Source organism: Pararge aegeria, chromosome 5 (genome assembly GCF_905163445.1).
Source record: "Pararge aegeria chromosome 5, ilParAegt1.1, whole genome shotgun sequence".
Classification (NCBI taxonomy): domain Eukaryota; kingdom Metazoa; phylum Arthropoda; class Insecta; order Lepidoptera; family Nymphalidae; genus Pararge; species Pararge aegeria.
This window is the reverse complement of record NC_053184.1, coordinates 14,557,289-14,581,360: the sequence shown is the minus strand read 5'-3', so window position 1 is coordinate 14,581,360 and position 24,072 is coordinate 14,557,289.

Here is a 24,072-nt window from a genome sequence, read left to right as displayed (position 1 = left end):
ATGTAAGTTTATTGTTTAAATAAAATAAAGCAAAATCCAGCCCGGCGAAGCGGGCTGGGTACGCTAGTATATTGTAAAATCGGAGGGTTTGGACATCACATGATCTGCGGTTGAAAACTAAAGTAGAGGTTTATAAAGCCATCATTCTGCCAATACTTCTTTATGCTTCTGAAGTTTCGTGTCTGTATTTTACATCTCAAATGTTTAAGAGCAATAATGCGTGTAAAGTGGCAGGATAAAATCACAAACTCTGAAATTCTGAGGAGATCGAGATCGAGCATGAATGACACCCGGCTACCGAAAGCAGTTTTTTACTCTGAGCTCAGTAATGGTAAACGAAAGTCTGGTGGTCAGTACTTGCGCTTTAAGGATGTTCTAAAACGCAATCTAACATCATGCAATATACCATGGAGCAATTGGAAGCGAATTGCCACGCAGATGTCTAAATGGCGCAAACTGATAAGTGAAAAATGTAAAACCTTCGAAATGAAACGTCTAGAGCACATTGACTCAAAGCGCTACAACAAAAAAATTAGGCCTAAGCCTTCCTATACGTATAGTTATAATAACAGCGGTCAACTTTACTGCGGGTCGTGCAATCAAATCTTCAAAACTAAATTTGGCTACGCTAGTCATATCCGTGCACACTCGAGACGATAAAGCCAAGGTGTCGCCGTTGACGGATACGTCATGGAGGACATCATCATAATATTGTAAAAATTAAGCTTAATTTCCTATACCCCGCGAAATGCAGGAGAATCTGTATGGTGTAATTTTTTATTTCGCTCCAAAACCTCTGAGCATGAGCAGGAGCATCCTCTTAAACTTAAATTGTAAAGTCAACGTCAACGTTTGTGAGGGGTATAAAGATTGGAAAAATTATAAACAACACCATACAGATTTTCCTGCTTTTGGCGGAGCATAGCAAATTAAGCTAAACTTTCATAATTATAAAATACAATATTATGTTTCGATTCATACTACTAAATTCAATGTTAAAACTATAAAACATACTTTTACAACCTAATTATTGCACAAATTTGCCTTAAAGAATTGTGCGGTAATATTTTTTAATACAGTGTGCCTACAAAGGCCGTTGTAATATTATTAGTCTTAGCTCGGTACGCTTGGATGTTTCTAGTGGTTTTTGCTTACTCACAAATTGATTGCAATACCTCTAAGCGTTAATATATAATTATAAAGCTTACGGTGATGTTGTATAATCCAATCCAAAGGAAATATTGTATGGGGGTAAATTAAAAAATAAAATTCTAACCCTTTCAATGCAAAAAGGGATTGCTTTGTTATAACGTAGCAATCTCTTTTTTATTACTGATATTGGCGGTGTGTCAGCGAACATCCAAATTAATAAAGCGATGAACTTTATGGGGCTTAAACATAAATTTTGAACGAAAACAAAACGTTAATTTCTGTTATCGACACAAGACAGCCGCTCTCTTACGAAATAATGTAATCTTCGTTCATAAATGTATATATACTAGTATAAGAGTGTGTGTAAGTATGAGCTCTTTTGTTTGATAAGTTGGTATAAACAATTCCTAAAAGTAAGCGTTGCTAGCCCAGTGGTAAAAGCATCGGCATCCCTTTCTGAGGTACCGAGTTCGATTCTCGAGCGAGCACCTCAACTGTTCGGATTGGCGAATCTGTTAGGGGGTAAGGCATTGACATTTAACCCGTAGTTCTCATAGGTTTCTAAGCGACATCATACTGGAATGGCGGCACGCCTTTGTCATTAGGGTGGCAACTAGACACGGCCGAAATATGCCACCAGACCAGACCAGCGAAAATTTAGAAGTTATAAACTCTCAAATTACACCTGCCGGAGATGGAACCCGGTTCTATACACTCAAAAGACCACAGCTCTCTACTGCGCGATGGATCGTCAAAAGAACGTACACAATTCTAAAACAGATAATCTCGAAATAGCAATAGAGTTATACACCTATGCAACGCCTTACCTGAAGAGATAGTTACTTTCTCAATCAGTTCAAGAATAGACGTCATCAAAAAGTCAAAATCATGTCAAAAATCATAATATGTGAACATCAGCGAGCGATGCAAAGTCCATTATAAATAATAACTAATAATAAACCTTCCGCTTAAGTACGTGATCCTCAAGTAGCGAGATTTATCACATTACGTCTAAGTGGCTATTTACAAGCTAATATAAATGTATCCTCATTTCAAATGTTAAACGAATATAAGGAGATAATCTAAAGATGCAGCATCCGGGGCTCCATCCGAAGGCAATTTCACGCCACGTCGTCGTAGGCCTCTTGTGTAATTCGTTCATCTCAAATGTGGCCGATGAAAAATTTTGTATTTGCTTTATTCATACAACGTAATTTTCTTGTGTGACACACACGTCTCTACTGTTTATGGATGGGTTTACATTATAAAAGAGCGAATATAGATACGCTGAATATATAAACGTAGGTTTATATATCTTTTAACTGACTTAAAAAAGAAGTATGTGTATTATTTTATGTTTGTTCGTCGGAAAATGATTTGGTTAAAATGGAGGGAAATCCTTAAATTTTGTAGCCGTAGTATGTGAATTTTTTAATGGAAGGTATGCAATACTGACATAGATTAGGTATTTTTTAACTAATGTAATTATTAATTTATTAATTAAACATAGGTTTTTATATTTTTAATTGACTTAAAAAAAGTATTTGTATTATGTTTGTTCGTCGGAAAATTATTCGGTAAAAATTGAGGGAAATCCTTAAATTTTGTAGCCGTAGTATGTGACTTTTTTAAATGGAAGGTATGCAATACTGACATAGATTAGGTATTTTTTAACTAATTCAATTATTAATTATTTTCATTTTATACTATTTCATTAGAAATTGGTTACAGACGTAAATAATGATTGTTATTACCATTATTGAATCTTTAATGATTTACGTGTTTAAGTCTAGAGGTATTGAATATGATTAATAAAAAAAAAATTTATGTATTATAATTCCAAACAAGAAAAGTATACTCTTTTCCCCTTTTTGTGGTTGAAGTGCAACAAAGTAATTTTATAGATAGGCATTAGTAAATTCTAAGTGTGAAAAAATAAGTAATACACCATTTCGTGGCGGGGGCGACGATTTTCGTAAATCATAGCTAAGAACAGTTTCGAAAACTAATTATTATAATGAAGTAACACAAACTTGAAACAGACCAAATGCATGTTTTACGTTAAGGCACAACAACACCGCGGCAAACTAAACTGTTTATCATAGTCATCATCATATCAACACATTATCGGCCCTAGACAGGCCACGGGTTTCCTCCCACAATGAGAATAAATAATAAAAAAAAACGTTTATTTCGTTTCTTACATTGTATTTCTTATACTGTATTGTATTGTGTTGTATACATGTTGTGGAGACCTCCTAGTAAACATCAAAATATCTGTGTCAGGAGGCCCCACTCTTCCATAGCAAAGACAAGATAAAATAAAAATAAAAACATGTGTGTGTACATGTTATTAAGTGCGTCTGTATCCATTATATTTTAAATAAAGAGAAGAAAGTGATATTTGAATTTTTTTAAACGCCACGTGCGTTTAAAAAAACTAATGGCCCAGTACTTACAAAATTAATGGCCCAGTGCGGATTGGTGGACTCCACACGCCTTTGAGTACACAATGGAAAACTCTCAGGCATGCAGATTTCATGATGTTTGCTTTCTCCGTTGAAGCAAGTTATATTTGAATTTTTTTCAAGGCACGTGACTTACTAAATTAATGGCCTAGTGCGGATTGGTGGACTCCACACGCCTTTGAGTACACAATGGAAAACTCTCAGACATGCAGGTTTCATGATGTTTGCTTTCACCGTTGAAGCAAGTGAAAAGAAGAAGAAAATTAGTGGTGCGTGCCGGGATTCGATCTGGTCCCCCCTCAATAGACTATCACCGGTTCTAAACTAAACTGTTATTATGTGGGAAATGTAGCCAAACATGAAGCCAATGAATGAGCAAACAAAGCATATTCCTGCTAAATATCAACCATTACCTCTCAATTAGTTAGGTTAAGTGGAGTGCACACCGTGTTGCAAGCATCCCGCGTATAAATTAGACTAGTTAAGTGCTGTACAGGAATTTAATCCTCATATTTCGTCTGCGCCGGGGTTCGGCATATCTTTCCACCTTCGAACCTACCAATAGATTTAAACAAAGCAATTTCACCTTCACCAACTTCATATTAGGAGCTATATTCGCTTGGGAGTATGAATTCAGAATGGTTTTATGTCTATTGTCTATAGTACCTACATACTGGTGTGTTGAAATTTGTGTTGTTTACTAGTATGAAAGTTGAACGAGAGTGTTAAACGTATAGCATAAACTTCAGCACACTTAAATTTAGATTTATAAACATGTTTTGGGTGCACTTTTTGTTTTTTATTGATAAAAGGTGTCTAAAAAAAGTTCTTTGTTTTTTTGTTTTGTTGTTTAACGATCTTTTCAGTTTTTTTAGACCACTACAATATAGCCCTCGACTGCAGTGGCGTGCACTTCATACATGCACAGAAGCACTGCCTACCCTAAAATTTATATATACTCGTATAGAAGGAGAATTTTTGCCGTTTTATGCAATTTTCCTGCTGTATGCATACCCTGGTAAGAAACCCAGTGCACGCCAGTGCTCGACTGCATTCCCACCTGCAGTCTAATGTGGTAACAGGCAAACCTGTTAGGGACATAGAAGTTTTATTAAAGCCGTACTTCTCTTATTAGTGTTTACGCTAAATCGCTTGGCGGCACATGTTTGTTGGTTGGGTGGTACCCACGGCCAAAGCCTCCATACTGGACCATAGAAAATATAGGAATTATATATTCCTAAATTACACCTGCGGACCTGAAACTTAAGACCACAGCATTAACTGCTGCGCCTAGAGGGTTGACAACTGCTTGCGTCTTGTAATTCTTCCATAATGCCCGATTATATTCGTCGCTGCACTCGCATGTCAATATCGACAAATTATCAGGGTCATATACATTATATCTGACTTGTTGATTTACAAAAACGACCAATAATGATAATAAAACAAAATACCAAGTCGATTGTCTTTGCATACTTTGATAGCACGTGTCGATCTTCCAAAATAAGAAATTCTATAGGCGACTTAAATTTTCAAGGCACCGCTCTCGCTACTCCCATCAGATAATAATTGAAGGCTTTATTTATTTCTCCTGAAACACAGTAACATAAACAACGTACGATAGGACAAAGGGCAGACAAGCGAATCGAACCTTCGCAATTTAGAGGCTTGGGGTGCAGGAAACAGACTCAATTACGTTCTATCATTGACTTTCCGCTTATCTAAGATACCATCTAAAGTATACCATTAACCAGAGTTCCATTTTCTTTCTATTTAACATTAATAATTTAAATCTAGTGGTCTTTTATGTCTTTTTTTTATCCAATCTATCTATGTTTAATTATATCTATGAATTAATGGATGAATGAATACACTTGTATTGTGTTTAATATAAAAATACAGAAAAATTGTAAACAAAATTTTTATTTAATCTATGTATGCTTAAGTTTATCTATGAATGAATGAATGAATACACTTTTAATGTACACAAAGTATGCAAATTGGCGACTTTATCGCTACATAGCAATCTCTTCCAGGCAACCAATGGGCACAGCTCAAGAAGTGAGGTTACATAAATATTTGCATATACACCTACACGTATACATAAATACTATATATATATTTAATAAATACACAATATTACATATATACTGATAATTTATAAATATCAATAATACATTAATATATACAATATTATCATCCCCAAACGCAACAGAAGGGCAATAATGAAGTTCCGAAGATTCCGACAAAAAATGACCTATGTTGGTATTGTCAAAAAATATATTATTCTAAAAATATATTAGTCTAGGTTTTTAATCTTTATTAAGGAATGCAGTGTCAGAAGGGCAGCACTCCTTTTAGTCCTGTCAATTTCTTAGTTAAGAGGTTCGTTTACAACAAACTCGACACCATACTGTTTGTATTTAACGTCTGAAAAAGAATTTAAATATCCTATTTATAGACCTATTTACAAACACTCACTAGACAACAACGAACAAACCCTTTCTTTGCTTCATTTTGTATTGGACTGTAGCAAATGAATAAATAAATGAATATAATAAATATATTACGACAATACACACATCTAGCCCCAAAGTAAGCGTAACTTGTGCTGATGAATAATTTATGAATAATATACATAAATACTTATAATATTTTATATTCATGTTCATCGCACAAAACATTTTCCAGTTGCGGGAATCGAACCCACAGCCTTGGACTCGGAAAGCAGGATAACTGCCCACTACGCAAATCGGCCGTCTGAAATGATCAAAGTATAAAGTTTATTTGGATGCTCTAGTTTTGTATATCGCTCAAGCACCAAAGAAAAAAAGTTTCTTTATTTAGTATTCTCAACTTTACTAACTCTCCAATAACCAATAAAATTCTTCGAACTGGCTTGCAAGATAAAACGAGTAAAAAATTAGTAAAAAAAAACATTGTTGTAATAATCGACAAAAGTAATAAGTAAAAAATATTCTACCTCGAAAACATTAAATAAGAGTCCGCGGAACGGAAAGGTGAAATGAAAATTGAAACGACTGCCTTTTCGGGGTCAACGTAGCGTTTAAATTAAAAATGGTGAAAATTGACGGGAAAACTGAAAATATATAAATCTGTGGGCTAGCGGAAAATTAAAACGCTCCAGAGGCGGCGGCGCGGAGGGCTGTTACCGCGTCGAAGTCTGATCCGATCAAAGCGATTTCTCATTACCGTGATTACATTCTTTTCGGTGCAGTCGACGTAGCGTTAATTCTTTTTATTTTTTACCTACCTAACTCAAATATTGTTAATTGCATTTTTTGAACATAGTTTATAAAATTTTCACATAATCCTTAAAGTTAAGTATTACTCTCTGCCATGCAGGTTTTCTCACAATAATTCCCTTCACCGTTAAAAAAAATATTGCTACAATTAAAAACGCACATAACGAGGTGCGCGGCGGGAATTGAACTTGAATCGACTGGGGAGGCCCAAGGGATGCTGAATTTCAAAACCACTAGGCTGTCACCATTACCATTAAATATCCTATAACCTTTCACAAAAAATTGGGATATAAAATACAAAAAGAGATTTCATAAATACATTAGGTTGTTCCACAGATTGTTCAAAAAAAAAACTGTTCAACTTCCAACGCTTTCCTCGCGAAAATTATTCCCATACAATCTTTAATCTGTGTTCTTTAAAAATTTATAATTAAGGTAGCAATTGGCGTATAGTCACCGTTTATGGACAACAAAAGGAAGAAGACATGTTTAGAAAGGGATAAATTATAAAGGTTGTTGAAAAGCGGAAAATTAAAACGGTACCCGCGGCGATTGCGTCTGAAAATTTCACAGCACTGGAATTGATATTAAACACAATGTCACAAACAAACACAATATGCATATTGTGGCTGCCATTTACTTCGTTTGCTCGAGTTTCATTTCATTTATTAATTTATTGAAGTTTATTGTGAGGAATTATTACCATGTCATCGCCTTCATCGTGCCATTATCGACCCAATAACAAGCAATTAGCGAAGCATTACAAGGCACGGGTAACCACTCTAGTTGTTAGGCCGAAGTCCACCATGCTGGCCAAGTACTTATAAGTAGACTCCACCCTCCTCACGGAGAACTATCAGGCATGCATTTTTCTCAAGATAACTTCCTTCACCGCTATAGCAAGTGGTATTTAATTGCTTAAAACGCACAATACTCCGAAAAGATATGGTGCTTGCAAGGAATCGAACTCGGTCCCCCCGAAATGAATGAGTATGTACTTCGGTAGATAATGGATACTCTGAAGTCTTAAATTATGTAGCGTTAGACGTTTACGCGTATAAACCGATTAGCTGTGTTATTATATAGCTGTCATATCCGTCAGGTGAGATTGCAGTCACGGGCCAACTTGCAGTGAAAGAAAAAAGGTTTGGGTAACATTTATATTATACCGCCTCTGAGGCATTAGCACTCAACAGAAAAAACCTATGCATACTAGTGCGAGCGCTTACGGGGCACTGTGGGCTTAATAGACACATGTTCAACCTAAAGCTGCAGGACACAGATCTATGTAGACTCTGCAAGGAGGCTGCGGAGACGCCGCTGCATTTGATCTGTTCCTGCCCCGCGCTGATGCATAAACGCAGCACTCTTTTGGGGAAACAGATAATGCAACCAGAGGATGCTAAATTTCTTCCAGCAAGGAAAGTGCTGCTTTTCCTGAAGGCGACCAACGCTTGCTGGGAGATCTAGACAGCGGCGTCACAATAGATCGTAGCCGGTCGACGTGACACCAGGGACCAGACGAACCTGAGCCGCAAGCAGAAGAAGAAGAAGAAGAACATTTATATTTGCTCTCTCCTTCTAGAGATCTTTACTTATCAGAGGTCCACAATACTAGGCACCATACTACACAATAGTATACAGAGGTGGCTTTTGTATTATAAAAATAAGACTAATTGTTATTGTAAAGCCATTAGAGAAGTATTGATTCAGATTTGACATCAGTTGATTTACATCGCTGCTTGGGAATTTATTACCCAATGGATGTCCAGTATAAATCAATGTTGGACCCGAACTAACCGGACATTTATCTCGGCTCTACAACGGCTCTACGATAAAAAACTTCAGTTTTCAGTACGCCTGAGTTGACAAGTGTATGTCACATCATAAAAAGATTAAATATTGGGTACTTCAGACGCTACTTTGCCTAATTCCATAATATGCAAGTGACTATTATCATCATCATATCAACCCATTACCGGTCCACTACGGGGCACGGGCTTTCTCCCACAATGCGAAGAGGTCAAGGCCGTAGTCCACCACGCTGGCCCAGTGCGGATTGTTGGACTTCACACAACTTTAAAAACATTATGGAGAACTCTCTGGCATGCAGGTTTTTTCACGATGTTTTTTTTCGCCGTAGCAAGTATAATTTTAATTTCTAAAAATCGTAAATACTTAGAAAAGTCAGAGGTGCGTGCTGGGATTAGAACTCGCCCCCTCGAAAGTGAAGTCGAAGAACCCCACTGGGCTATCACCACTTCTTGCAAATGCAAATAACTATATAACTACAACTTATTATCTTATATATATATATATATATATATACAATATTTATATGTTTATATACATATATATAAAGAACTCTTTTCTCGAGTTCATATATCTAGCCTTTTCTGAAAGTCACCAATGTTTTTTACAGTGTTAAGTGACATTTAAAAAAGATATTTAAAAGTTTATTTTAATGAAACGCAATTTCGTCTTTATTTCAACTACCCATTGAAAGGGAGTATTATAAACATTATAAACATTCTGATATGCCGTCACCACACGGCACATATATATATTATATATATATATATATATATAAGAAGATCAGAGTACCTTTTCATCCACCTCCTTTTATGAAATTGATGATAATATATTATATAGTGATCATAAGATTGGACACATAATTCATATCTAGATAAGTCTTAAGGCAACGACACGACGTATGAATCATTTGCGAGATATGAGGAGCTGATAAATAAAGACTGCAATAAATGAAATTATGACTAATATTATTGTTAATTAGCGAGCAAGCGAGTAAGCGCGGAACCTGATGTTAGTGATTAACGTAGCTCATTAACGCCTTCATGACCAGAGTAACTGCCATTATAAAAATAAAAAAGCAAAAACCACCTTCGGTACGAATGATTGGTATATAAATACATAAGACTTACGGATCAGAGACATGGTCGCTAGCTACGGGCCTCATAAGAAGGCTCAGAGTCACTCAGCGGGCGATGGAGAGAGCTATGTTAGGAGTATCTCTACGTGGTCAAATCAGAAATGAGGAGATCCGTAGAAGAACTAGAGTTACCGACATAGCCAAGCGAGTCGCGAGGCTGAAGTGGCAATGGGCGGGGCACATAGCTCGGAATGGACGTTGGGATCTTAAGGTGCTGGAATGGCGACCCCGCACCGGTAAACGCAGCGTAGGGGTGCCTCCAACGAGGTGGACATATGACATCAGGCGAATAGCTGGGAGCCGCTGGAGGCAAGCGGCCTAGGACCCTGTATTGTGGAACTCCCAACAAAAGACCTTTGTCCTGCAGTGGACGTCAATTGGTTGAGGTGATGATGATGATGATAAATAAATCAACTTAAATATTAATATAAATAAAGTAATCTCAGCTTGTGTTATGGGTACTAAGATGGGTATTTTTATGAATAGTATACATAAATACTTATAAACTACGTATAAACACCCAGACACTGAAAAACATTAATGTTCATCACAGAAACATTTGTCAGTTGTGGGAATCGAACCCACGGGCTTGGACTCAGCAAGCCGACAAATATATTATATACGGAAACAGTTTTATATTAAAATCTACTAGATATAAAAGAGCAAGAGAAGCGTATTATTTAGTCAATATTTAAATATACTTTCATACAAAATGAGTGAGAATTTATCAATGGAGTCAGGGAGTTATGTTTTTTTGAGTACGTTTTTTTATTAGACGTTGACTGACATCCAACCTGGTGGTAGGTTATAATGCAGTCTAAGATGGTAACCGGTTAGGGATATAGTATCATTTTTATGATACTCCTTATCGGTTTCTACCAGAAAAAAAGAGAACAATCAGAAGTTACAATATAAGCCAAACTCATCTACTAATAACTATTTATGTATGGCACTCATATTCAAACCTCTATCCCTAATCGGTTCCCTTGCGGCATCGTGGGGAAACGGTAAATCGCTTGGCTGCACGTCTTTGGTGGTATCTAGCTACGGTCGAAGCCACAAACCAGAGAAAATTCAGATGTTTCAATGTAATTCAAGTCAAGTCTTCTGATAAGGATTCAAATATAAGCCAAACCCATCCGTAGTTATATTAATGCATTGCATATATAAAGTGGAAACATAAATAAAACAGGGTATATAAGTTTTGCTTTCTTGAAAAAAGTTTAATTTAGCCCGAGCGTTACGAGTATACGAGCAACGGGTGTGAGACGTTATTGGGCCGAATACAACAATATGGCGAGAGAAATTACCAGTGGAAAATTTGAAGCACCCTCTCCGATAAGCCCGAGGGTAAAGAAGCGATAAGTGATTTTACGCGGCACGTTTTTTTTTATAGCTTCTGAACTTGAGAATAATATTGCTAAGAGTAACAAACTTCAAAAGGATATTGACGTAGGTTTGGTAAAAATTTTCGATAGTTTCATAATGTTATCGATAGATTTACTTCTAACTTCTAATATATATGATATGATAAATATGAATAAATATAATTTTAATGATATATTTACTTTTAAGCTATCTTCTGATAATCTCTTTCATAGTACCTATGTAATTTTTTAAGAAGAATATTGTCTGTTTTTTGTTTTGCTTTTTGCTAGACTAGCAAATAGCAAAATATCAACGCGCTCTAGCGTCACCTGACGCTACGATAAGCATGGGCCAAGACATTCATCTAGGTATTGCATTAAGATTCAAACAAAAAATATTGATGATGTAATATCACTATAGTTGATAATCATATTCAGGAATATTAATGTTCCGCTGGGCTGGGCACCGGTGTCCTCTCCTAAGGGAAGTAGATTTTATAGAGCATTGTCCTACCACGCTGTTTCAAGATGGGTCGGCGGGTTAAATGATAGATAACAGGAAAAGATTGAACAAGGGTGCGTCTACATGAAATAACATAAATTCTGCTTATGCCTTTACATAATAGTATTCTTACAATAAAGACACAAGACACAAGCAAAACGATTTATACAATAAGTCTAGATATTTGTTGGATATTTTGGATATTTTTTTTGGATTAGTGTGTGTGTTAATGTGATTGTGTGGTTATGTGTATGCGTATGTGTGTTTATGTTTGTGTGTGTATGGGTCTGTGCGCCCATCTGTACGTGAATGTTGCGTGTGTATGTTCCTGTGGTCATGTGTGTGCGCACGAACTTCCGTTTATAAGGTTATATGATGTTGGAAACTAAATATGTATTAAGTGATATTCAACTGTTTTAATTAAAAACGCGCTTAACTCCGCGTTAGCGCCGTGTGGTGACGGTAGATCAAAATACAGTTGCAATCAGTGGCGTGCATAGAGTGTTTTGGTACGATGATACGTAGCGATTAGTGCTATAAATAAATAAATATACTACGACAATACACACATCGCCATCTAGCCCCAAATTAAGCGTACCTGGTGTTATGGAAGATTTCGTAAATAATATCCATATATAAATACTTATAATATACGGATTAACACCCAGACCAGTTCATCACCCAAACATTTTCCAGTTGTGGAAATCGAACCCACGGCCTTGGATTCAGAAAGCAAGTCGCTTCCCACTGTGCCAATCGACTATGGTTTATGGTTTTAATATAACTACCATCACTTACGTCCACCTAAGATTGCATTTTTATTACAAGTTGCACAAAAAGACAAGACAAAGTTGCCGGCAATTAAGTTGCACAAAAAGACAAGACAATGTTGCCGGCATTCGACATTTTTAGCCTTCATCAATAGCGTATATCAGTACACTGCTGAACTTACGTCCTCTCCCAACGGAAGGGTTTGCCCAAATCGGTACAAGTAGTAGTTTCTACTAATTTGTCACTTTATACTTTTATTATAAAGTAGAAACAACTTGTAGTGATTTACGGCGAGTGTAATTTGTGAGGCAATAAAATTTGCCCGTCCCTCACGGGCGCCTCTCCGCTTTCTTCATATTTCATGAGAGCGGGCTTACCTGCATCGCGGCGGAGCGTAAATTTGTGTTAGGTAACGTGTTTGTGCTTCAACAGCTGATATTGTAACATATTACTTACCTACATGGCTTCCAGCGGAACGGGTTCGAGCGATATTTTTATTTTATCTTCCTCTTCGCAAGAAAAATGCTTGGAAATTATGTCAATGTGCTTATGTTTCGAGGATAAGTAATACGAAATGTAGAGCGACTTTTTCTTTGAGTTTATCGAACGTTTTCTTAGCGTTATTTTTTTTAACATTACTCTTCAATTATAGTGAATGTTTTGCTGGAACTAATTTTATCTCGGAATCTTGAAATCTTTGGATGGGTTATTAAAGTAAGGATTTCAAAACAAAAGTCACGAAGGTGGTGATTCTTTCTTTCTTAAACTTTTTTTTTTTTAACTGCATTTATTGTAGGTACTTATATAAAGTATGGCTTGAACTCTTAGGAAAGGTTAAAAAAAACGCAATATAAGACGACGAATCGCCACATCTAGATGATGCCAGCAACTTCGTAGCAACTGCGTAGAGCTTCTGATATTCCGTGAGATGTAGCAATTTTCTCGCGATGTCTATGCTTATCTCCAGAAAACAAGCTACAGACAATGCCAAAAGCAAACAAAAGTTAAAAAAAAACTAATTTATTTATTTATAATTTGAAAAAGGAATACTTTTCTACTAACTTTCATCCTCTCAACGACCCAGGGTAGAAAAATAACAAACTGTGTAGCACCTAGGTATTTCTTAATATTTAACTGGAAGCCTAAATACAAATTTTTCATGGATACAACTTGGAAATAACATTTAAAAATTAAGGACGTTATGTTCTCTAACGACTCAGAATATTGTAACAAAATTTCAAATTTCGTAATTCAGCCATTTGGGCTGTGCGTTATCTGTTAGTCATTCAGGAAAAAGCCTAGTTATACGTCATTTACATTTTAATTATGCTCTTTGCAAAAGTACAGTCGACGTACTTTACAATCTTCCACCCCAATGATGATTACACGAATAGGAATAACAACCTATATAAATGATTCAAAGCGAGTAAGCAGATGAAATGCGGTGCGAAAATTGTACAGCGGCGGCAATAAATTAATAATTCCAGCGAAAGCCTGGCTGAAAAGGCTGAAGGCTTTCAACTCGACAATAAGACTTAACTGAAAGGCGATTATGCCTGTCCCTATACTTTAAAACGTTAAATAATAAAGCAAACATTAATTCTTTAACTCTTTGAGTGTTTATTGTACGTCTATGTATTGACTTAACTTCTTATATTTAGGTACCGGAAAGTTTTGATTTGAATTTAAATTTGGGAAAACGTTTAAGGTTGTTTGTGTCTAAAACTTATAAAACATATTCTTTTAATAGCAAAATAATAAAAAAAAACATAAAACTGAGATATACATCTATGCTATGACAATAACGTGACACCCTATGCTTAATCTTAAATAAAATATCGAAGGATTATATTTCGTAAACTTTGAAATTCCATATCAAAGATATTTCGAGAAATCAAGAATATTTAAATTATGACCTAATTAGTTTACTAGTGTTGTAAACGTAGAATAAATCAAATCAAATATAAAAACAGAAACTCTTACCTAAAGCCCCAACGAAAACATGATACAAAAATTAATATTACTTATGTTTTATTTTTTAATCAACTTCAGAACTCAATAAAGCTCAATGTTGTATCAATTTAAAACTGGTGTTTGATATTGCTACGAGCTTATCATAAAAAATCTGTTTATTAATTGCTTCCTTAGGTTAATAAATGTTTCGTGTATTTTGTTTGCTTCACTTAAACATGTGTTAATATTTTGTGTTTATTTATTTACTTATTAGTTTTTTAACGTTAAAAGTTAGATAAGAGTAATATTGTTTTTCTATCACATAAATAAATAGTCTATATATATATATACAAGAGAAAGTGTGTGGGTATGTTCCGTATAGGCTCCGAAACGGCTAGACCGATTTCAATGAAACTTTCAGGGAATCTCCGGATTGACCTGGCGAGTAATCCTGTAAAGTTTGGTGACGATCGGAGCACTCCTATTTGTGAACTGTCATATACAGCTTTTATTTACTATGATGATATTCTATTGTTGTGTGTACATAATGATCTTCATCCGTTAGAGAAGATAATAGAAGAGAATGATTGCGGAGAGAAATAAATGATTTAATATATTATGAGACTTAAATTAAAATTTAATGATGTAAGTTTATTGTTTAAATAAAATAAAGCAAAATCTAGCTCGGCGAAGCGGGCTGGGTACGCTAGGAAATAAATAAATATACTACGACAATACAAACATCGTCATATAGCCCCAAAGTAAGCATAGCTTGTGTTATGGGTACTAAGATGACTGATGAATAATTTTAAGATTGATTGATATACTTAAATACTTATAAAATACAGATAAACATCCAGACACTGAAAAACATTCATGTCATCACAGAAACATTTTCCACTTGTGGGAATCGAACCCACGGCCTTGGACTCAGAAAGCAGGGTCGCTGCCCACTACGCCAATCTGCCGTCAGATACATTAGGTAACATGAACCATAAAATGCTTAGGGATCAACTATCATACTATTGCTATAATGATTTTCGTCAAAGTGCCAGTAGTATATGGAGAACTGTGCATGAAAATGTCCTAGAAAGTGTCCATCAACCTTGACTGAGGCCTTATGTGCCGGTAATTACAGCGGCCACAATAAGCTCTTCTACTTATATTTTATTTAGTTATACTTATGCGCGACTAGCGAGTAACTCAGATTTTTTCCGCTATTTAAAAATTATAATTTGGATTGATCGTAAGTATATAGGAGTATAAGTCGAGAAGCTTGGAGTCATATACTCCAAGCTTCTCGACTTATACGCCAGCTAGTGGCAAATATCATAATCAATAAGGATTATTTATTTCCAATATTTTCAAATGGATCAATTGTGAATAGGAAAGTGATAAAAGTTTAACAGTTTTATAAATATAATAAACATATTTTAAATTGCAAAGTTTTTTGAAAATCTTTAAATATACTTGTTTATTATTACTTTTGTAATAAATAAATTCTATAATATTCATAGACAAGGTTTAACATTCTATTAACCAATAGAAATATTTATAAAATGTGAAAGTGATATTAATGAATTTTAAATAGAATATTAAATGAAATGGCGGAGTCCCAGGCACATTTTACTCTTCATCAATAAATTATAATAAAAGTTTTACTTCATTCGCGCGTAAAAGTTACACGGCCACACTTTATATTTTTTAAAAGGGCTCGACTAAAATTTACTTTATATTGCAGATTATTGACCATAGCTACACAAGTCTGCAATCTATTTTGCATAGAACTACGCGCAAGGTAAGGCTTTGAGTGTCCCATGTTACTCAATGTTAGGGACATTAAAATTCAAAAGGTAGGTTCCTTTCCGCTAAGAAATACTTCTTTGAATTACTAAAGGGGTAAAACGGGGATAAGAAGTTTTTTTTTAGTATTACAAATAACTACGCTACACTATGCTACGTTTTAAAACGCTGAAAGGTTGTAAATGGGATAAAAGTTATATTCATACTATGAGCTTAACAACTGAGAATAGGAATTAAAAGTTTGAAATAGAAAAATTGTAGGCGGTAGAACCGGCATACGACAAAAAGACATGACGTCACATTCAGCCACGTGGCATGGTCTTAAGTTCTGGGTATTAATATATGATAACTAAAAAGATGCAAGGCACAGCGTTTCAATAATATAAAGAGACACTTTAAATTCCGCTCGAAATAAAATACACAAGCACTACTCGATGTAAGGCAACGAGTGTCAATATTGCGCTCCCATTGTACGGTTATGTTTTCTTCTCAATAAGCTGAATGTAGGAAACCTTAGATCTATTGAGTAGGTATTGGACAAAGCCATCGCTGACAACTGCTCCCATTTGCCTATTGTTGTGGATATTTCAACAATAGCGTACCCACTCCACTCCTCAGTACTGACCCATTTGTGTTGGATTTGTAAAATATGAAAAGTTACCTAAACGTTCTTTTTTTGTTTTTTGAACTCCGCTCGTGGCGAAATAAACGATGGCCGTACATGGTCGCGCTGTTATTGTTGCCATTTATTTTTTATAATCGAGTGAAAAACTTTGTGAAAGGGTCCCCTATTTTTTTACGTGAGCTAAAATTGGACTAGTTTGGCTAACAAATACTTGAAAAGTTAAACGTAACATCCCTAGACAACTATATTTTCTGAAAGATTTCTGCCTCAGTAGTCAATCTCCAGATAGATTTTCCAACTACGTGGAAGAAATTATAGTGCACAAGTATGTGCGCAAACGCAGGTGCACTATCTATCCCCTCACTCTCATAGTCCGATGCAGTGGCGTGCAATACATACATGTACAAAAGCACTGCATACCCAAATTTTTTTGTATAACTCGTATTGGAGGGGAATTTTTCCCTTTTTAAGCCATGTACCTTCTTTATGCATACCCTGGCCGAAAACCCTGTGCACGCCACTGGTCCGATACAACCGGAAAAAGATCTGGCGTAGAATTGACTGTTCAACGTGCTCTCCGAGTCACGGGGGTTTATCGCCGCCAATTTCAAAACTCCAGGTTGGTATTATATGGTAGAATTACGTGAGATATAGTAGAATTACCTACATCATAGAAAAACCCAATTTTATTAACTAGCTGGTATGCAACCCATGACTCCGCTATCCGCAGTCGTACATGCTATCCACTAGATCAACGTGGCTGTTAAAAATCACTAAAACAACGACTTTAAAGTAATAATGAGACAACATCTGCTTTACGACCCGATAAAAAGCTGTGGAAAGTTTAACAGTGTCCATAATATATATGGTTAACGCCAAAGGAAGCCCTGTAGTATAAACTTCAGGTCTAGTCCACGTCCATAACGTCTGGAAACTTTACAAACATAAAATGTTTCTTCTATTATTAGCAGACAAGTTATACATTCCGGAGTCTAGTATTTTGCATAGTTTGTTATAGGATTAAAGTTGGATTTTGAGTTTTTGAGGAATTGAGCTTTCTAGGTCCCTTCAACCTAGGACAGGAAGCTGAAGTTATTATGTACGTAAATTAATATTGTTAAATACGTACGTCGGGCTTCCTACCCTTGCTGAACCCTAATATTATTTTAATACTGTTCACGTTCTTATAAATTTGCTATTTAAAGGACGTTATATAGTGGGAGCGGTGATAGCCCAAAGAACTTCGGCTGTGTCTAAGTTATGTGCGTTTCAAGCAATTAAAATATCACTTGCTCCAACGGTGAAGAAAAACATCGTGAGGAAACCTGCATGCCTTAAAAGTTCTCAATAATGTTTTCAAACGCGTGTGGAGTCCACCAATCTGCACTGGGGCAATATGGAGGACTACAGCCTAAACTGGTCTAATTGCGGAAGGAGACCCGCGCTCTGTAGTGGGCCGGTAATTGGTTGATATGATATACAAGTGACGTTTTAAAAATATGCTTTAGCTTTACTCGATAATCCGAAGCGATGGTCCACTGATTATCCGGAATCCTTCGAAACCCGCGTGCGTAGTTACGTAAACAAACTGCTCAAGATGGTAACGTTACAATTAGTGCATCACTGTAAAGAACGATCCCCTGAATCGCGAGTTTTTACTTCCATCTATGGCATCTGATGCGACGAAGAAGGAGTAATTTTAGATACACCGTAGCATGGCACTCCACATAAGCCGACAACCAGAGTCCAAGCCCAGGTAAAGAGGTACCGCTCTTAAGCCCGTACCCCCATTGTTCTGGGCTAATCGAGGGTCTGAACAGTATAAAATATTATTTTATAATGTAAAAGGCAAAGGTACTGCCTGGCTGATCTATCAACATACAGCTCTAACCACTGGACGGATCGGGCTGAAAATTTGCACACAGATAGTTATTGCATCGCAGGCCTAAGAAAGGAATTTTGAAAATTCCAACCCTAAGAGGGTTAAATGGTGGATGAAAGTTCGTATAATATCCTTCATTTATCAATTTATTTTTCAAGTTACATCCTTGAAACTTTAATTCTAGGCTTTCGATTAAAAATAAAGAAATACGATCGAAATAGACATCAAATAGGGGATCCAAATTACCATGTTTTATAATAAAAACACGAAAAATTAATACACGAAACACGAAAAATTAATATCGTAATTAATTTTATAAAAATATTCTCGAACAAGACAAAATCGTAGGCCGTTTTAAAAAAAGGTATAATAACTTGTCCAGTAAAAAATGGACCATAAACGCAAGTTATCGTTCCCATAACCCCCCCAATCACAATTTCAGTCTGAAAGAATCTATAAATACTATCCGTCTCTTTAATGCCACAATATGGAATATTTTTAAAAATATTGCGGTAAAAAGGATTGCCATAAATTGTCTGAATGTGCCCGCGATGGTAAATGCCGTGTTGTGTGCTTTCACTGATGTTTTATGAGCGATTCGATTATTATATATCGCGGCATTGCACGCAAGGGACTAATGTGTTTTATTACCTGTTGATGCTAGGCCTGATGAGGGTCCTATGACCCACTTGTTCTGTTACCAGATTTATTATATCCACCGTTAAGAGCTTCTATCTTTAAAACAACTGCGCTAATACCTGTCATCTTTATTAAATTCATTGAAGAACTGGGAAGAGAAATAAGACATCCTCACTCCGAGATTTTATTACTTTGCCTATATAGAAGAGAGCGTGTTATGCCTCCGACAGCGTTTGTGAGAACTGTCAACTAAGAATACAAAACAAAAATAAAATGAATGATTGATTGAATTTAAAAAAGATGGCAAGTATTGACTCATCGGGTTTTTTTGGTTTTTTTTAAACTTTGTTTTGTTACACCCACTAAAACGAATCTATAGACACCACTAACATAAAAACACGACAAGCCGTTTAGGCTCTAGGGCCGTATAGGCTATACACTCGATAACACAACCTCCTTCTTTCGCAGTCGGGTAGAAATAATTAAAGGAAAATGTTTTAAGATCACCGTCACGTTACCTAGGATGCAATTGTTACCATATTTAGCATATGTATTTACTGTTGTAATAAGTTTTATTTATTAAAAATGTACTTTAAGACTATCAACATTATAGAGAAAAATAGACAAATATGATGATTGGAGGTATCGGTTCTCAGCCGGTTTTATGATAGTTAGGTAAGGTTCCACTATAGAAGTGAATACATAAAACGGTCGTTGTTGGTGAGGTTTCTTGTTAGGTTCTTTTTATAGAGATCCATCTTACAACTTCAATAATTAATTTTTTATTCTTAATCATCAGTCCACTGGCACAGGTCTGCTCTTAGAATGAGAATTGTTTAGGCCTAAACCCTTTGAGTCTGTCAGAAGACCTACGCCTTGAAATACCTAAGCCAATAATGGGTGATAATAATTATAACTAACTACATACAGGTTTTACGGAACATGATTTTTTCACAAAAAATATTTTATAACGCATTCTCGTTAAGAACTCTAGAACCCAAGCCTCAGTTCTTCGAATATTAAGTAGGTAATCGACCTCTTTGGCAAAAGTTCAGAGAGTAAGTCGATTGGTGTAATAAGGGTGTAACTTAGGAAGTAATCTGTTATAAGAATGGGTAACCATCGATATAATAATTTTGGCGCTATTTTTTACTCTGTCTGTGACGGACGGGCGCGCAAACTCGTAATATTACACATAGCATAGACCCAATATATTACATAGACACAACAGCTTAGATTTATATTTAAATGGCTGTAGTTCATACCCATAATATGTATCTTGATATTCCTAAGGTAGGTTTGACTATTTGGAAATCAGTGTCGTGCATAGAGGGTATGCACAGGGTATGCAGATGATATAAAATGAAGACAGTCTCCAGAACGAGTTATATATATTTAAGGGAAGGCTTTTTATAGATCTTACAATGCCTATCCTCAAGTCTTTCATATTGCACGCCGCTGATGGAAACCGGCACCTATCTCAATAAAATTAACGTGCAAGAAAAAGAACGATTAATTTTATTATTATAAAGCTTAAATTAATCAATGGGTTTCTCTATTTCTATGACACGTAACGTAAAAATTTGACATCTCTTCACACATCGATTTGCCTTCACACAATTTACGTCATAATTAATTTCAGTTACGACTGTTTTAAATTATTGATGATTAGATTCAATTTTATTCAGAGTAAAATAGCCTTAAACAATACGTTACTAAAATGGACCTGCATTTTAGTAACGTTAATAAATTTTCTAGAAATGTTTCGAAAATTATCGAATCTATTTGAAAACAACCACAAGAAATAATTGAAAACCTAGCTTGAAACGTGTCACGATAAGTGTCACAATTAGGGGCAGCGTGTTCCGCACAGGGACACTTTGTGTATACACTGAGTTTTCGGTGTCATAGTCTAAACCTAGCTTATGCATAGAATTACGTCGTCTCAAGACATTACTCGTGGTTCGAGATTCTAGCAACACGGTTAAAAATAAACTCGAATATACCTCATCATCATCAATAGTAGATTAACTAGCCAATCTTTACGGATAACTATGACTAATAATTGTCATTTTTGTAACTATAAATATAATTTTTGATAAGTGGAAAACCCTCACCTATAAACGGAGCAATACAGAGCATGCGAGAAAACATCATACAAAGTGCCGTTCTGTGACCATATACCCGCGCATGCGCAGGTGTTAAGCTTCATGCGCCTGTAATTACCTCGGCAACCTTTGAATCATAGCATTGCAACAATGATGTTTGGCAGCAGAAATAAGCATGTCTCTGTCACAAAAAGCTCTTCTTCTACTAACTTCTTTAGTTCCACAGCGACATAGACGACTTACGACGAACAAATACATAGTATTGCAAGTCTCTGAATATAGTTAATCGCGAATGATAACGACTAAGACACTGGGACGTATTTTTGCATCGTTCGAGTCCATACAGGACTGAAGTGTATCTATAATGCAGACGTATTTATATTAAAATACCCACCAGCTCAATGTCATGAACATTGGTTATTAATTCATAATTTATTTTAATTGTTTCTTGAAAGCTGTCCAATATGCGCGAAATATAACGAGTTATCCAAAAAGATACATGACTCACCCACAGCTTTTATGAAAAAACTTACCGAATAATTATCGGTCAGTTGAATTTTGTGACAAATTAAGTTTACATGACGCTTTGTCAATGCTATGTGCACTTGTAATTGACGTGCATATCAGTCCATGTTTTTGTGTGTGTGCTATATTTATAAAACGTCTAATCTGCATGTTGTAAGTGCTTTTAATAAATAAATAAATAAAATATGAATTTATAGTTATCAAAAGTTTCGTTATTTACCCAATTACTGTAATACGAAACAATAAAGATACAAGTAGATTTTTTCTAAATAATTTTTAAGCTTCGTAATAACAAGAAAGACAAAAGCAATCTTTCAAGAATTTAGGTCGGTCACCAGTGCCGTGTCGCTGGGACGTTAGCGTGCAGTTTCTGTCGAGGTTTTTCGCGAAACACCGATCGCTGTTGCATGATGAATGGCTTCGATTGTAAGATATTTTGAAAGTTTGCATGCACGACACTCATACAACACAAATTGTTAACAAAGGAACTTCAAGATTATTCGTAAACTTAGTTTAAATATTTACGTGGTTCCAGTCTTCTAAATATCAGACTTCCCGCTTTTCGTTAGCCCTTGACTGCAGAACCACTTGATGGTAATGTAAGATGGTAGCAGGCTAACCTGCTTGGGGGCAGATATATTACAGCCATACTCCTTATCAGTTTCTACGTGACATCGTACCGGAACGCTAAATCTTATGGCGGAAAGTATTTGTCGGTAGTGTGGTAACTAGCGACCGAAGCCTCCCACCAGACCTTACCCGAGAAAATTCTGCAAATTTTCCTTATTGTGACATTTTTATTTTCACAACGAATTCGCGGGGGCTTCGTCCGCGTATGAGTCAATCGAGAAGCTAGAATATATCTGATGCTAACATCATAATCATCATGGCTAGCTATGTACCTACTATTATTTTACGTGGCATTTTCGTTGATGATGATGCCCGGAAAGACAGACAGACCGACAAAAATTAAACAAAAATCTGTTTTGGACTCGATTATAAAGCATCCCCCAGTCAAAATTTTCAAAATATATGAAATGTACAGAAATCTTCCAGTTATAGTTTTATTATAAGTATATTTATAGATTTGAAAACATTATTTAACTACAATTTGTCCGGCGGGAGGCTTTGGCTGTAGATGGTTACCATCTTACGACGAAGACGTGCCGCTAAGCGATTTAGCGTTCCGGTACGATGTCGCGTAGAAACCGACTGGGGTATGGGGGTTTACTATAACTACCATAGTCCTAACATGTAAGTCCGTTACCATCTTAGACTGCATCGTCATTTATCAGCAGGTGAGATTGCAGTCTAAAGTTGAATTTAAAAAAAATAATATGGTTCGGGTAATATTGTTTCGGGCTTCTTCATCAAGGGGCATGTGCAACCTTCGTATCTAAGTTTTTTTTTTTACAAGTTGGGCAAATTACTAACAACCAATACCAGTAACAACCGAACGAAATGATTTTTGTTAAAATCAACTCACTGCGTCACTTAGAACATACATTAGCATGCCTTCCCAAGTCTATTTTAAAGTTTTTTTTTATTATTTAAATTTCATATATTTTAACTTTTCTTCTTTTTTTAAATACCCTTTTTAAAAAACTTAACGAAATATGTATAATATGCATTTCTTTTAGTTTTTAATTGTTTCAAATAATAATTTCACGTGGTTTTCTGACTTAAATAAATCGAAATGAAATGCGAAAATTTTCGGTGTGAAACTTTTAGCATTAAAAGCAACTATTCCAAACATTTGCACAATGTGAATGAAAATTCTGTGTCCAGCGAAATTTTCCAATTAAACTAGCAATGTTTTATAAAAGTGGCAGAAGTTTCATCATAGTACATTTCCCTTAAATTTATACCGTCAATAATTGAGATAATTGAATAAATGTTTAGATACTTTATCCAAATCAATTCGGTATTGTTTTTTTTGGAAGAAAAACATTTTGAGTTCTTACCTACTACCCCATTGCAGTTTCCATGTAGGTATTTCCCGATTGCTCTTTTGTAAAAAACACAATACGTGCGCCCCAGATCCTACAATATCGCGTGCTT